We start from the raw sequence: 14,032 nt of genomic DNA, 5'->3' as shown, positions 1-14,032 counted from the left end.
AATCTCAGCTCACAGCAACCTCTGCCTCCCGGGTTCAAGCGGTTCTCCCACCTCAGCCTCCCGAGTAGCTGGGATTACAGGCATGCACCACCACACCCAGCTAATTTTGTATTTTTTTTAGTAGAGACATGGTTTCTTCATGCTGGTCAGGCTGGTCTCGAACTCCCGACCTCAGGTGATCTGCCTACCTTGGCTTCCCAAAGTGCTGGGATTACAGGCATGAGCCACCGCACCTGGCCCCCAAAATAATTTTTAACCATATCCTTGACTCTTACTTAGCATAAGTTTGTTTCTATCTCATACCAAGGAAAACTATATGATAAAAACTTCTCTGAAACCATTTATCGTAATTTTATCCCACACTTTGATACTTCTAGGGTAATTTTCTCTTCACAAATAAACTTCATACTATATATAATATTAATATGAATACAATACTTAGAAATGCTGCATTCTCTCTACATCCATCCAAATTCATATTATATTTTAAAGAACTGATTAAAAATAAAATCTCAGGGGTCAGTGTTTTATATTTGTCTGAATGACTTTGTTTTTTTCAAGGAGTCTGTCAATATGAAAAATTGGTAAAATGTAACAATATTCTGCAAAAGGATAAAATAGTAAATTGGTTAATGATTAAGAACACTATAAGAAGAGGTTTGAAAAAGCAAGCTTCTAAGAAAAAAATGTATGTATATACTTCCTGCTTGTCACAAAAAAAATTATGTCTGAAAAATTTTAAACAAAAGTCTGAGAACAAAAGCCATTCTACTACTTTAATATACTGCTACTACTACTTTAATATAAGTATCTTATTTCATATATAAGTATCTTTTGGTATATCTATATATGTATATTTGAAAAGACACAAAAATTATTCTTTTTCTCCCTGGGTATATTCCAAGTAACTGTGATTGTGAATGAAAACAAAAACTAAAAAAAAATTCCAATAAAAAATTCTGACTGTAAAGGTCAAACTACATAAATCTGACATTTTCAAACAGATGGGATTAAATTAACTAATTTATATTCTCCTGAAATAGTAAAAGCAGTATTGTCTTTAGACACCTAATAGTTAGAATCCTGCTACTTAGAGACGGGAATGTAGTTTTCTATTTCAGAAGGGGAGCAGAAATAAAGTAGAAAGCAGGAGATAAATAACTGTAAAGTATCCTAAATAATACTGCCACATTTTTAAAGGTAAATGACAACAGTCTCTCTTTTTGAGATGCATATCTGTTCAATCATTAAATACCACATTCTTCCACAAAATGAAAAAAAAATAAAAAAGACGAGATGCTAAGATTTCTTTCAGCTCTAACATTCTTTATATGGTTGACTATTTTATGTATCACAATTCATACTATCACGCTAAATCATTTTACATAAGACTTATGGAATCTCATAAGCTTTACTTTAAAACAAAGATTATATCACATTAAAGAAAAAATATAAAATAATCTACATTTTATATCATCTGAGTTATATGTACACTCTTCAAATCATATAAAGATAGAATGCTTAATACATGTGCTTACATGTGAAAAGGCTGATATATCAATTTACCAACTGATTTTAAACCATAATTTAGTGAAATTGCCAATATAATCAACTGAGTTGATGGCCTGTGATTTTTGAAAATCAATTCCTAATTATCATTTTAGAAATGTACTATTTGAAATGCTTAAAAAGTAAAATATACAAGTCTATCTTTAAAGATGTATCTACATTAGCTCATTTAAGATCTATAAGTTAGACATGCAATTTTAAAATGTTTTCAAAAATCTATTTCAGCACATTCTAGACACATGCTATGAACATGACTGTTTTTAATATAAATAACATTGATTAAGCATATAATCATAAACAGAATTATTTACTAAAAAAGGCAATAAAATCTACTATTCACTGGCTAAATTCATATTTATAACTATTATTTTATCAGCTATTCACACAAATAAAAATCATGTAGTTCTTATGTTCTGCCATAGGCAGAATCCTAGCTTGTTCTCTTCTGATGTCTGCTATGAATATTTACATTTTAAAATTAAAAGAAATGAGGATTACAAAAATTATTCTTCAACCTCCAAAATACATAATGCAAGAGGATCTTTACAACGTGAAAAGTACTATTATAGCAGCAATGCAATAACCTCTCCTTACTCTCTGTACCTCTTAATAATATGCCCCTAATTTTTGTTCAAAAACAGTAATAATGAGGCATGTTAACAATTATGCCATTACCTGATCCTTTTCAGATACCATAATATATCAGAAATGCAAAAGCAAACCCAGAAACTCAAAACCCCTTTTTATAGCACATCCTTAGGTCGATACTTAGCAAAATCTGAGTGCCTTGAAAGTGCTTGATTGTTCATTCTGCTAACGATCCTACCTTCCTTCACTGTGGCTGTTTTCTGCCTTGATGGTGTCACCAGCTCCTTTACAATCTGCAAGACTTGAATCATTGCTAGTCAACAAGCCAAAGACTCCAGCTGCTTCCTCTAGAAATCCAACAGGTTTCATCACCAGAAGCTCATTTCTGCTTTCAGAAAGCTCAAGCACGAACACAGTTGAACTTCAGAGAAATGAATGCTTTGCCTAGCTATCCACGAAGGCTCTGAAGCAGTTAATAAGAAACAACGAAAGGATAGGCTGTATCTTCTTGAAATGATGGGTTCAAAGTGATTTCAACACATGTGAAAGCCCCATCCTCAAAGTCCAAAATGTATTACTATGCACAGCCTTAACTAGTTATAAACAAAACAAAATGTGCGTAATCGTCCATAAATCACTAAGCAAAGTGAAAACATTTTCTCACAAAAGCCATGACAGAAAAAATAAAGTGCTCCGCTATAAATTCTCACACAGTGCATCACAGATGCTATGTGCAAGTTTTTAAGTAGTCAACCAAAATACCCTGCACTGTCGAAAGCCTTAATACTTTTTTCCAATTTCTCAAAAACCTTATATTTGAAACAGAAAATAAAATGTGGATAAAAATAAAATCTATCTTGCTAACTCTAAGCTCCCAGATTTGCATAAAAGATATGGTGCCTCAAAAATATCCTATAAATTCCTTGTCCTCCTCCTCATATATACACCTCTGACATCCCAGTCCATGAATAGAAGTCTAAATTCACATGCATACTAGAAATTCCCATAAGAGTCTGTAAATTCAATGGTCTCAACATCCAGCGGCATGGACCAGATAATTTCAAAACAAGTATAACCACTAATCCTTCCATATGATTTTTAATAGCCAAGTTTTAACAAATGATGAATTAATATTTAATACTTTTGTTATATGTTCTATTTATCCCACAGCAGCCCTTCTCAAAGTAAACCTACAGAGTTAACTAAAAGAGAAAAATGATATTCAGGTGAACATGGCTAAATGCTATGTTTATTAAACTGATTCTCCACGAGCAATTTGTTCCTCTTACTGTACTACCAATTTTCCTCTCCTATTTTTCTTTCCTTCCCATGAATTATTTTGACATTTTAACGTATCATAAAATATTAGATCCCAGAGTAAGTCAGAGGCAGTTCCTTTGCCTTCAGACAGTTAAAGGCTTATTTGTTATTTTTCCATTTTTCAGCTGGACAACTGAGCACACTGAATCAACCAAGGTTACAAGAAAACTGATCCAAAACTCAGCCTTCTGCTTTCTCTCCAGCAAGCGCCCTCTGTACAAATGTCTAGTTTTAAAATTCAAAGTGAAGTTTTCAGCTCTTCAGACACGACATGCTACAACATGTACATATATATCACCCATAATGTATGCTCCATATGGGTGTTAGGTTCAGAAATCAGTGCTCCAAGCCATGACAGTGAGAAAACACTTGGAAAGGGAGGACAAAAAAGGACTACTCTCCTAATTCCCTATTATCTTTAAAGAACACGTTTGTACTCATAACCTAAATCGAAGTAAGAGTTCAGATGGGTCAAAGACCAAGTTTTAAACCTCAAGCCAAAACTGTGATCTTGAATGAATCCCTCTGAAGATGTAAATTTAAACAAATAAAGGTGGAAATCTAACTCCTCAATTCAGGTTTCCCCAATTCTTTCTGTGCCTCATCCCAATTCCTAGGGCAGTTTGGGACACGTAGTAAGTGTTAAGCATCTGCTGCCTTTGTTTTCCAATCACGTTTCCAACTCTTGAGAAATTACTTCCTCTCTTCTGGAGAAGATCTTCGGAAGGTACTGTTTTGACAGGTAACTTTCCATTAGCTTTCCTCTCTCCCAGTCTCTCTCGTTCCGCAAGGAAGGAGGTATGCAGGACAACTTTTCCTCCATACCTGGCCAGGCATGGAGGCATATCTAAATTCATGTCTCATAAATTTCAATCATCATCTTCCTTATCTCACTGGTATTATCACTGGTTTTGAAAATGAAAATCACATAGCAATCACTTTGAACACACTGGTTCACTACTGTCAATGCTTAGCTTCTGCTAAGCAATCAATAGCTTTTTCTTGTTTCTTTCCTCATTTTTCATCACACATTGCATTAGTAAAAATATTTGATCACATACTCTGATACATATAACTGAGCTGAACTCTTTAAAATGCCAAAGTCATAGAAGACAAAGACAGACTGAGGAAATGTTACAGGTTAGAGGAGAGTCGAGTCAGGGTAACAAAATGCAACACAGGATCCCAGATTACATAGTGGCCAAAAAGGGTTGAGGGGAAATATGGGACATTTTGGGAGAAGTGGCGAAATATGAACACAGTCTATAGATTTATCAGTTAATTTCCTGATCATGACCACTGCACTGTAGTTATGTAACAGAACATTTTGGATTTTAGGATATATACTCTAAAATAGTTAAGGGTAAATACTTAAACTCACTAACACTTCAGAAAAAAAAAAAAAAAAAGCAATACTATTAACACAGGATGAGAAAACAAATGTCATAAAATGTTAACACTGGGGAAATCCAGGTAAAAGAATATGAGAATTGTCTATGCTATTCTTGCAACATTTTCCTAAGTCAGAAATTATTTCAAAATAAAAAACTAGATCCTGACTCACTCACTCTATGGAATGTATCCATCCAAGAGGCACGGTGGAGCTGTGGGACAACATAGGTGGGTCTTCTCACTTCAATATATCCCACTGGTCAATTTCCTCCATGCCATGATCTGAATATCTAAGTTCCCCCAAAATTCTTGTGTTCAACCTAACCCCCAAGGTGATGGTATCATGAAGCAGGGCCTTTGAGAGTTGATTAAACCATGGGGGCACAGCTTTCATTAACGGGCTTAGTGCTCTTATAAGAGATAATCCCACAGAGCTGCCCTGCCTTTCCACCACGTGAGAACCCAGAAGGCGCCATCTGTGAACCAGAAAGCAGGCCCCCAACAGACATTAAATCTGCTAGTGCCTTGATCTTGGGCTGCCCAGCCTCCAGAACTGTAAAAAATAAATTTCTATTGTTTGTAAGCTATGCAGCTTATGAATTTCGTTAGAGCAGCCCAAATAGAATAACACAAGTGCTACATCCCATTGGTTAATTTGACTGTAACTTCATAATAAGTCCTGATATCTGACAGAAAAAAAATCCTCCCTCTCTGATATTATTTGGAAATGTCCTAGCTACTTTTGGCTCTTTACGTTTCCATTCTTTCCATATAAAATTTAAAATCACCTACTAAGTTCCCTAGTAAGCCTGATTGTGATACGATCTGAATTTCATTGGTCTATATGTCAACTAGGGAGAAATGATATTCTCCTGATACAAAGTTTTCCTGTACAAAAACATGGCATATTTCCCTATTTCTAGGTCCTCCTAATATCCTTTTTTAAAACTATATGATTTTCCCTCAGCATTCTTTTTTGTTTGTTTGTTTTCTTTTTGAGATGGAGTCTCGCTCTGTCGCCCAGGCTGGAGTACAGCAGCGCAATCTCAGCTCACTGCAAGCTCCGCCTCCCGGGTTCACGCCCTTCTCCTGCCTCAGCCTCCCAAGTAGCTGGGACTAAGGGCGCCCGCCACCACGCCAAGCTGATTTTTTTGTATTTTTAGTAGAGATGAGGTTTCACCATGTTAGTAAGGATGGTCTCGATCTTCTGACCTCGTGATCCACCCACCTCGGCCTCCCAAAGTGCTCGGATTACAGGCGTAAACCACCATGCCCAGCTTAGAATTCTTACATATCTTTCCTTAGATTTCTGTTTTTTCTGATACTATTGAAAACGAGTCTCTTAATTACTTTTAACTGCTGATACATAAGCATGCAACTAACTTCTGTACATTAGTTGTATTTTTGTTTGTTTGTCTTGCGGGGGGACAGAGTCTCCCTCTGTCAGCCAAGCTGGAGGGCAATAGCACCATCTCAGCTCACCGCAACCTCTGCCTCCTGGGTTCAAGCAATTCTCCTGCCTCAGCCTCTCGAGTAGATGGGATTACAGGTACCTTGCCACCATACCTAATCTTTGTATTTTTAGTAAAGACAGGGTTTCACCATGTTGGTTGGCCAGGCCGGTCTCAAACTCCTGACCTCAGGTGATCCACCCACCTCCGGCCACCAAATTACTGGGATTACAGGTGTGAGCCACCAGGCCAAAGTGCTGAGGTTACAGGTGTGAGCCACAGTGCCTGGCCTTGTACCTTAGTACCTGTAGCTACACTGTTAACATCTTCCTTATTTCTAACAATTTATCTGTAAATTCTTCTGGTTTTCTCCTAATAATAATATCATTTGTATTTTTTTTTTCTTTTTTCTTTTCTGTCGCCCAGGCTGGAGTGCCGTGGCTCAATCCTCACTGCAATCTCTGCCTCCCAGGCTCAAGTGATCCTCCCACCTCAGCCTCCCAAGTAGCTGGGACCACCAGCTACTCAGGGTGTGCCACCACGCACAGCTAATTTTTTATATTCTTTATAGAGACATGGTTTCACTATGTTGTTGAGGCTGGTCTTGAATCCCTGAGCTCAAGCAATCCGCCCACCTTAGCCTCCCAAAGTGCTGGGATTATAAGCATGAGCCACCGTACCCAACCTCATCTGAAATGAACACTTCATTTCCTCCTTCCAATCCTTATACTTCTAATCCATTTTTCTTGTTTTACTCCACTGGCTAAGACCATCAATACAATATTTAATAGAAGTGGTTCTAACCAGCATACTTTTCTACTTTTTTAACTTTAAAGGGATGCTTTCAACATTTTCCAATTTAATGCTTGCTTTAAGCCTTTTATAGATACTCTATCAGGCCACTCAAGAGGCTAAGGCGGAAGGATCCCTTGAGCCCAGGAGTTTGAGTCTGCAATGAGCTATGATTGTACCACTGCACTCCAGCTCTAGCCTGGGCAACAGAGTGAGACTTCATCTCTTAAAAAAAAAAAAATTTAGCATTTTTAAAGAATTCAGATATAGATACCCTTCATCAGGTTAGGGAAATCCCCTTCCATTCCTGATTTAGAAGAGTGATTTGAGAATATTATTTTTAAATGTCAATACTTACAATATATGAAAATATCATCCTTTGTAACTACAGAATTCAAAACTTACAATAAAAACCTTTCTATTTCAACTTAAAAACGCAAGGGATCACTTCATCTCATTTTACTAGGTACTTGCTAGGTACATGCAGTGATGAGCTACATCTCGTTTGTACCATCTCACTGGTAGCTTGAAGTTTTAAAATTGGCTGTGGTGGGTGTTTTTATACCACAGAAATTAGCAAACACTACAATCAGGGTTTTCTCCCTCCCACACTCCCCAGCAGCTGGTTGTTAAACATTTACCGGCACAACGCTGGGTGCAGGGGGAGAAAGAGTTTGAAGATCCTGTAAGTAATATTTACATTCATTCGACAAGCATTCATTGAATATTTATTATGTGCTAGGTAGGCACTGGGAATTAGAGACTTAAGACGCTCATAACCAAGAAGAATGTGCTAAGTGGCAAAGTAGCGCTAAAACCAATTTTGAGTTGGCAGGGCAGGTTTCAATAGAGCATCAGGAACCAGGGAATGTAACATCAGAATACCATATGAAAAAATCTTTCAAATCACAAATTGATAATCACTCCCCTGTCTAAAAACATTAATGGCTTTCCATTTGCACACAGATAAGTCTAAATTTCTTAGCATAGAGCATGGCCTCATTTATAATTTAGTCCCCATCTATCACTGCAGATACGATTCCTGAGGTTTCTTGCCAGTACTACTTCAATTACACGCAGTGCGCGCATGACACTTTCCTCCATTCCCTGAATACAACACCATTGCCTTTGTATATTCCATGCCCCCTGCCTACAGGAACTTCCCCATTTTTCTCTACTCAGATTTTCAAGACCTAATTTTTGTTATCTCCTTAGAGAGGTCTTCCCAATCTTCTCAGGGCATTAATTAGCTGTTCCCTCTCTTCCCATACCTACAACACCCTATACATACCTAAATCTATCAGAACCCTTATCCCAGTGAATTTTAGCTATTTATAAGTTACTTTCCTGCCCCAGACCATGTCCCTCATGGGGGAGATAGACTGGATCTATGGTCTGCAAATATTTTCTAGAAAAGCTAGATAGTAAATGTTTTCTATTTTGTAAGCCATCATGTGGTCACTGTTGTAACTACTCAACTCTGCTATTCTACAATACACACAGACAATACACATGTGAATGTGTGTCCAAATATGACCCACAGGCTGTAGTTTGCAGACTACAAACCACCAGTGGGGGATGGGGAGGCGGCAATGTCTAAAGACATTTTTGATTGTCACAAGAGGAGGTGGAATACTATGGCATCTAGTGCACACAAGCCAAAGACGCTGGCTAACATCCTACAATTTATAGAACAACCTCCACAAGAATTATCTAGTCCCAAAAGTCAGTAGTGATGAGTTGACAAACCCTGCCCCAGACCATGTTCCTCATGGATAGTGACCTTGTCTTAAGTAACATCTGAAGCTTTCCTATTATAGCTTTAGACTCATTAGTTGTTATTTAATAAATATTTGGGTATATCAATAGTTAAACAATAGAATTTCTAAAAATTTCCGAATTAGACAAATCAAAATCATGATATCCATTGTGGCAGAAAGAATCAAAAGCCTTAACCTTTTGCATACTATCTGAACAGTAATATTATGACAAGAATTTTATATTAACAAATATAGTCGGCCGGGCGCGGTGGCTCAAGCCTGTAATCCCAGCACTTTGGGAGGCCGAGACGGGCGGATCACGAGGTCAGGAGATCGAGACCATCCTGGCTAACACGGTGAAACCCCGTCTCTACTAAAAAATACAAAAAACTAGCCGGGAGAGGTGGCGGGCGCCTGTAGTCCCAGCTACTTGGGAGGCTGAGGCAGGAGAATGGCGTAAACCCGGGAGGTGGAGCCTGCAGTGAGCTGAGATCCGGCCACGGCACTCCAGGCCGGGCGACAGAGCAAGACTCCGTCTCAAAAAAAAAAAAAAAAAAAAAAACAAATATAGTCATGCACACAAATTTAGTTACAAGGATGTTTGCGATGTGTATTGTTTGTAATTGCAAAAAAAAAAAAGGGAAATAATCGAAAAGTCCGACAATAAGAACTTAATGAAGTTTCAGTGAGTGTACACCATGGAATACTAGATAGCATTAAAAAAACTGGACACTAGACAAGTGATTGTCAATCTGCAGTGAAATCACCTGAGGAGTTTCAAAGAGGACTGATGCCTGAACCCATCCACAGGGACTGTGACTGCATTGTCCTAGGGTGCAGCCTGGGCACCACAAAGTTTAAAAGCTCCCCTAAATGATCCTTCAGCCATGGTTCAGAACCACCGTTCTAGAAGAATGACATAGGAAAAGCTAACTATAAATGACTATGTAAACATGAAAGGTATAAAATATCATGATTTCACTCTTGTCGGATGGATGGATCGATGGAGGGATGAATGGATGAATGACAAACGGATAGATGATAGATGATGGATGGGTGGATGGGCGGATGGATGGATGGATGGATGGATGGGGGAGGCACACAAAGGAAAAATACCAAAATCTTGTTTGGCCCTAAATATAAAAAGTACAAGAGAACTGGTATAATTCTAAAGCAAAATTATACTGCTATTCAGAGCAAATAATGTTATAAGTAATTCAAACCAACACCCTAGACTCTTGAAGAATTACAAACTAATAGCTCTCTATTTTCTTCTTTTTGTCAATACACATCTTTAATAGTTTTTCTTATTATTATAATAATAATGCACGTTCAGTATAGAAAAACAAGAATCTAAAACTAAGCCAAAAGAAAATAAAAATCTGTCTTAGGTCCCACATACAGAGATAAGCACTACTGACAATCTTTTAGACTTACTTTGTACTTTTGTTACTGATTTTACAAAAATGAGGTACTATTATGCATATTTTTTGGAACTAACATGTTTTCACACTTCCATATGTGTCATCAACATCATTTTTATGCAAAAAACATAGAGAAGAATATTTGGACTGTGCTCTAAGCCTACAAATTCTTTTGATCATAAGAATAACAACCCAGCAGCATCTTTTCATTCTTGGCAATGATTCAGACTTTTTTTAACCCACTTTTCAGAAAACTTTTTTGGCTTTCCTGGAAATACATTTCAGAATTGAACTACTGTCATCCTTTTCAGAACATGGAGATAAATGAGATGAAAAAAAGTCAAGATCATTTTATTGTGACAAACATAATCTGTAAATATTCAAGATGTCCAATGGCCTGAAAATATAAAAAGACTGTAGGATATTAAACTATAAACCATTTCTAACTCTTCTCTGTTTTTTGGGTTAAGAAATCAGCTTCCTTCATTTATTTGTCATTCTACTTAAGTTTGGTTTGTTTTTTAGTTTTTTTGTTTTGTTTTGTTTTGTGTTTTTTTGAGACAGAGTCTCACTCTGTCGCCCAGGCTGGAGAGCGGTGGCTCGATCTCAGCTCATGCAACCTCCGCTTCCCAGGTTCAAGCAACTTTCCCTGCCTCAGCCTCCCCAGTAGATGGGATTACAGGCGCCCGCCACAATGCCCGGCTAATTTTTGGTGGTGGTTGCTGTTGTTGTTGTTGTTGCTGTTTTTGAGATGGAGTTTCGCTCTTGTCTCCCAAGCTGGAGTGCAGTGGCGCGATCTCGGCTCACTGCAACCTCTGCCTCCTGGGTTCAAGCAACTGTCCTGCCTCCTGAGTAGCTGGAATTACAGGTGCCCGCCACCATGCCCAGCTAATTTTTGTATTTTTGGTAGAGACAGGGTTTCACCATGTTGGCGAGGTTGTTCTCCAACTCCTGACCTCAAGTGATCCACCTGCCTCGGCCTCCCAAAGTGGTGGGATTACAGGCAGGAGCCACCACGCCCAGACAATTTTTGTATTTTTAATAGAGACAGGTTTTCGCCATGTTGGCCAGGTTAGTCTTGAACTCCGGACCTCAGGTGATCCGCCCGCCTCAGTCTCCCAAAGTGCTGGAATTACAGGTGTGAGCCACCGCACCCAGCCTCTACTTAAGTTTTAAAGGAAGAAAAATACAGTCACTTCATTCTAGAATGTAGAAAATCAACCTCTACAAACTTCTACAATATAAAACACAGCACATTATTACAAAAAATAAAAATTCATTGACAACTTGAAACTGGCAGATGTGAAAAGAGCCACAGAATATGTGTTTGTGGATGACAACATTATCCTTCTCTCATATACTTTCAAGGCAGATTATATGATAGTAATTGTTTTTGAACAGAAGTATTTGTATTAATAGAATTAACTTAGCAATTCATTGAAAATCAGTCTTTAAAAATACTTTATCAAATGATAATTCATTTTGCTTATAAACAGCAGACAAGAAACTTGTCAGCTCTCTAGCTCAGTGGACACTATCACATGTACAAAGCTTTCACAAACATGGGAAATAAAAATATATTATTCCAATTCATCTTCACAACATTGAGAAACTCTTAATCTATTGACTATACAAAGTGTATTCTAAAGGCAATAAAATCCTGTTCATTCATACAAGGTTTCTTATGTATCTAGTATGTAAGAGGTACCATGTCAACTGCTGTTCAACAGGGGTAATCAACCTCCTTCCATTCTACAAAGAGAAACTGGCATTAAATAAATAATTACAAAATTAATGATTAAATTACAATTGAGGTGACTCTTGCAAGTAAAGGATGACAGGAGAGTTGTGCCCTTACATGGAAAAACAGTGTTAATTAAAAGCCATACATAATATACTATAACTGAACATATTCTAATTTACACATTACATTTTCAATTTTTTAAGGAAGTCTCCCGTTGCGTAGAACTGACTTTTCTTTTAACTTTGCAAAGCCACATACAAATGGACACAGAAATATGGAAGAAAAGAGATTTAGTCATAATATGGAAATTTAAATATGACTTCATTTTCAAAATCAAAAATTCAAGAAAACAGAGCATTCAACTAATTTTGACCTACTCTAGATTCCAACAAAGCTATCAAATAACATTATTAGTTTTAAAAAATTCATTATTGGCCAGGCACAGTGACTCACGCCTGTAATCCCAGTACTTTGGGAGGCTGAAGCGGGCAGATCCCCTGAGGTCAGGAGTTTGAGACCAGCCTGGCAAACATGGCAAAACCCGAAAACTACTAAAAATACAAAAATCAGCCAAGTGTGGTGGCAGGTGCCTGTAGTCCCAGCTACTCAGGAGGCTGAGGTGGGAGGATCACCGCGTGAGCCCAGGAGGAATTTCAGTGAGCCAAGACCACGTCCCTGCACTCCCACCTGGGTGACAGAGCAAGAACCTGTCTCCAAAAAAACACATTTAGCTCTATGTGTATAGCCTTGGAATAAATGTTAATTCAACATAACATCACATTTAAGATAAAAGGTTCATATGCGCACATACACATAAAACACGTAAATATAAAGACAAACGTATTTCCAAAGAACTCACAGAAGCACTGGAGTATTTTAACACAGATGTCCCTCTAACATTCAAAGAGATTTTTGTAGAGATTTCCCCCAGTATGAAATCTGTAATCAACATGACACATTAATTACAACAGTGATGGAAGGCTGCCAACAGTGTCCTTGACAGAACAGTACCTTAGGCAAAACTCATCTTTGGTACTTATTATTCTCCATTCTTCCTCCCTTTCTGAAACCTTTTACTACTTCTGCTTTTTTGGTATATTATACATTATCTCTCCTTTGACCATCACAAAATGGTCCATGTCTCAAAATAAAACCATACGAGGCTGGGCACAGCAGCTCACAAACTGTAATCCCAGCACTCTGGGAGGCCGAGGTGGGCAGATCACTTGAGCCCAGGAGTTCAAGACCAGCCTGGCCAACATGGCAAAACCCCGCTTCCACAAAAAAAGACAAAAATTGGCCAGGCATGGTGGAACACACCTGTAGTCCCAGCTACACGAGAGGCTGAGGTGGGAGAATCGCTTGAGCCCGGGAGGCAGAGGCTGTAGTGAGCCAAGATTGTGCCACTGCACTCCAGCCTGGATGACACAGCAAGACCCCTGTCTCAAAAAATCAAAGAAACAAACAAACAAAAAACCATATGAAACTCCAATAAATATATAAAAGCTACACTGCTTCATAATAAAATTTTTGGAAGGTGCAAAAGAAGCATTCAAAGTTAAAATCTGTGACTTTTGGAAGAAAAGACTGTTTTAGAAGGATATAATGAAAGAGAAAATGTAAACAGTGAGGTCCATGAAAAAGTTACCTTGTCTAACGAGGAAATACCACCTCACTAGGATGGCTACTATCAATGAAACAGAAAATAAAAAGGGCTAGGAGAATGTGGAGAAAATGGAATCCTTGCACAATGTAAGCTGGTACAACCGCTATGGAAAACAGTATGGCAGTTTCTTGCCACTCCGTTTCCTCATCCGAGTCCTCATTATTACCATGTACCCCACGTGATGTTTTCATCATGAGACGAGCTCTTACAAAGCAGCTACCGTTGTGCCCACCTAGCACACAGATGGTGGTGAGTCAAGATTCAGATTCGTGCCATATCAGAGCCTGTTTCTCTTGAATTTGGATGGACTGATCAAGTTCCAGGGT

The 14,032-nt window shown here is 38.0% G+C and overlaps 1 protein-coding gene and 1 long non-coding RNA gene across 2 annotated transcripts in view; both read right to left on the bottom strand.

Moving 5' to 3' along the window:
* The window catches only part of LOC105500762, a 9,316-nt gene extending 7,033 nt beyond the window's left edge, over positions 1 to 2,283 (bottom strand). Inside the window, exon 1 of the long non-coding RNA XR_001000074.1 lies at positions 2,245 to 2,283. This is a non-coding gene — a long non-coding RNA (uncharacterized LOC105500762). The remainder of the gene's footprint in view (positions 1 to 2,244) is intronic.
* USP6NL (USP6 N-terminal like) overlaps positions 1 to 14,032 on the bottom strand; it is a 159,747-nt gene that overhangs the window by 114,458 nt on the left and 31,257 nt on the right. The window lies entirely within an intron of this gene.

This window comes from Colobus angolensis, unplaced genomic scaffold (assembly GCF_000951035.1).
Source record: "Colobus angolensis palliatus isolate OR3802 unplaced genomic scaffold, Cang.pa_1.0 Scaffold684, whole genome shotgun sequence".
Classification (NCBI taxonomy): domain Eukaryota; kingdom Metazoa; phylum Chordata; class Mammalia; order Primates; family Cercopithecidae; genus Colobus; species Colobus angolensis.
This window is presented reverse-complemented; position numbering and strand designations above follow the sequence as displayed.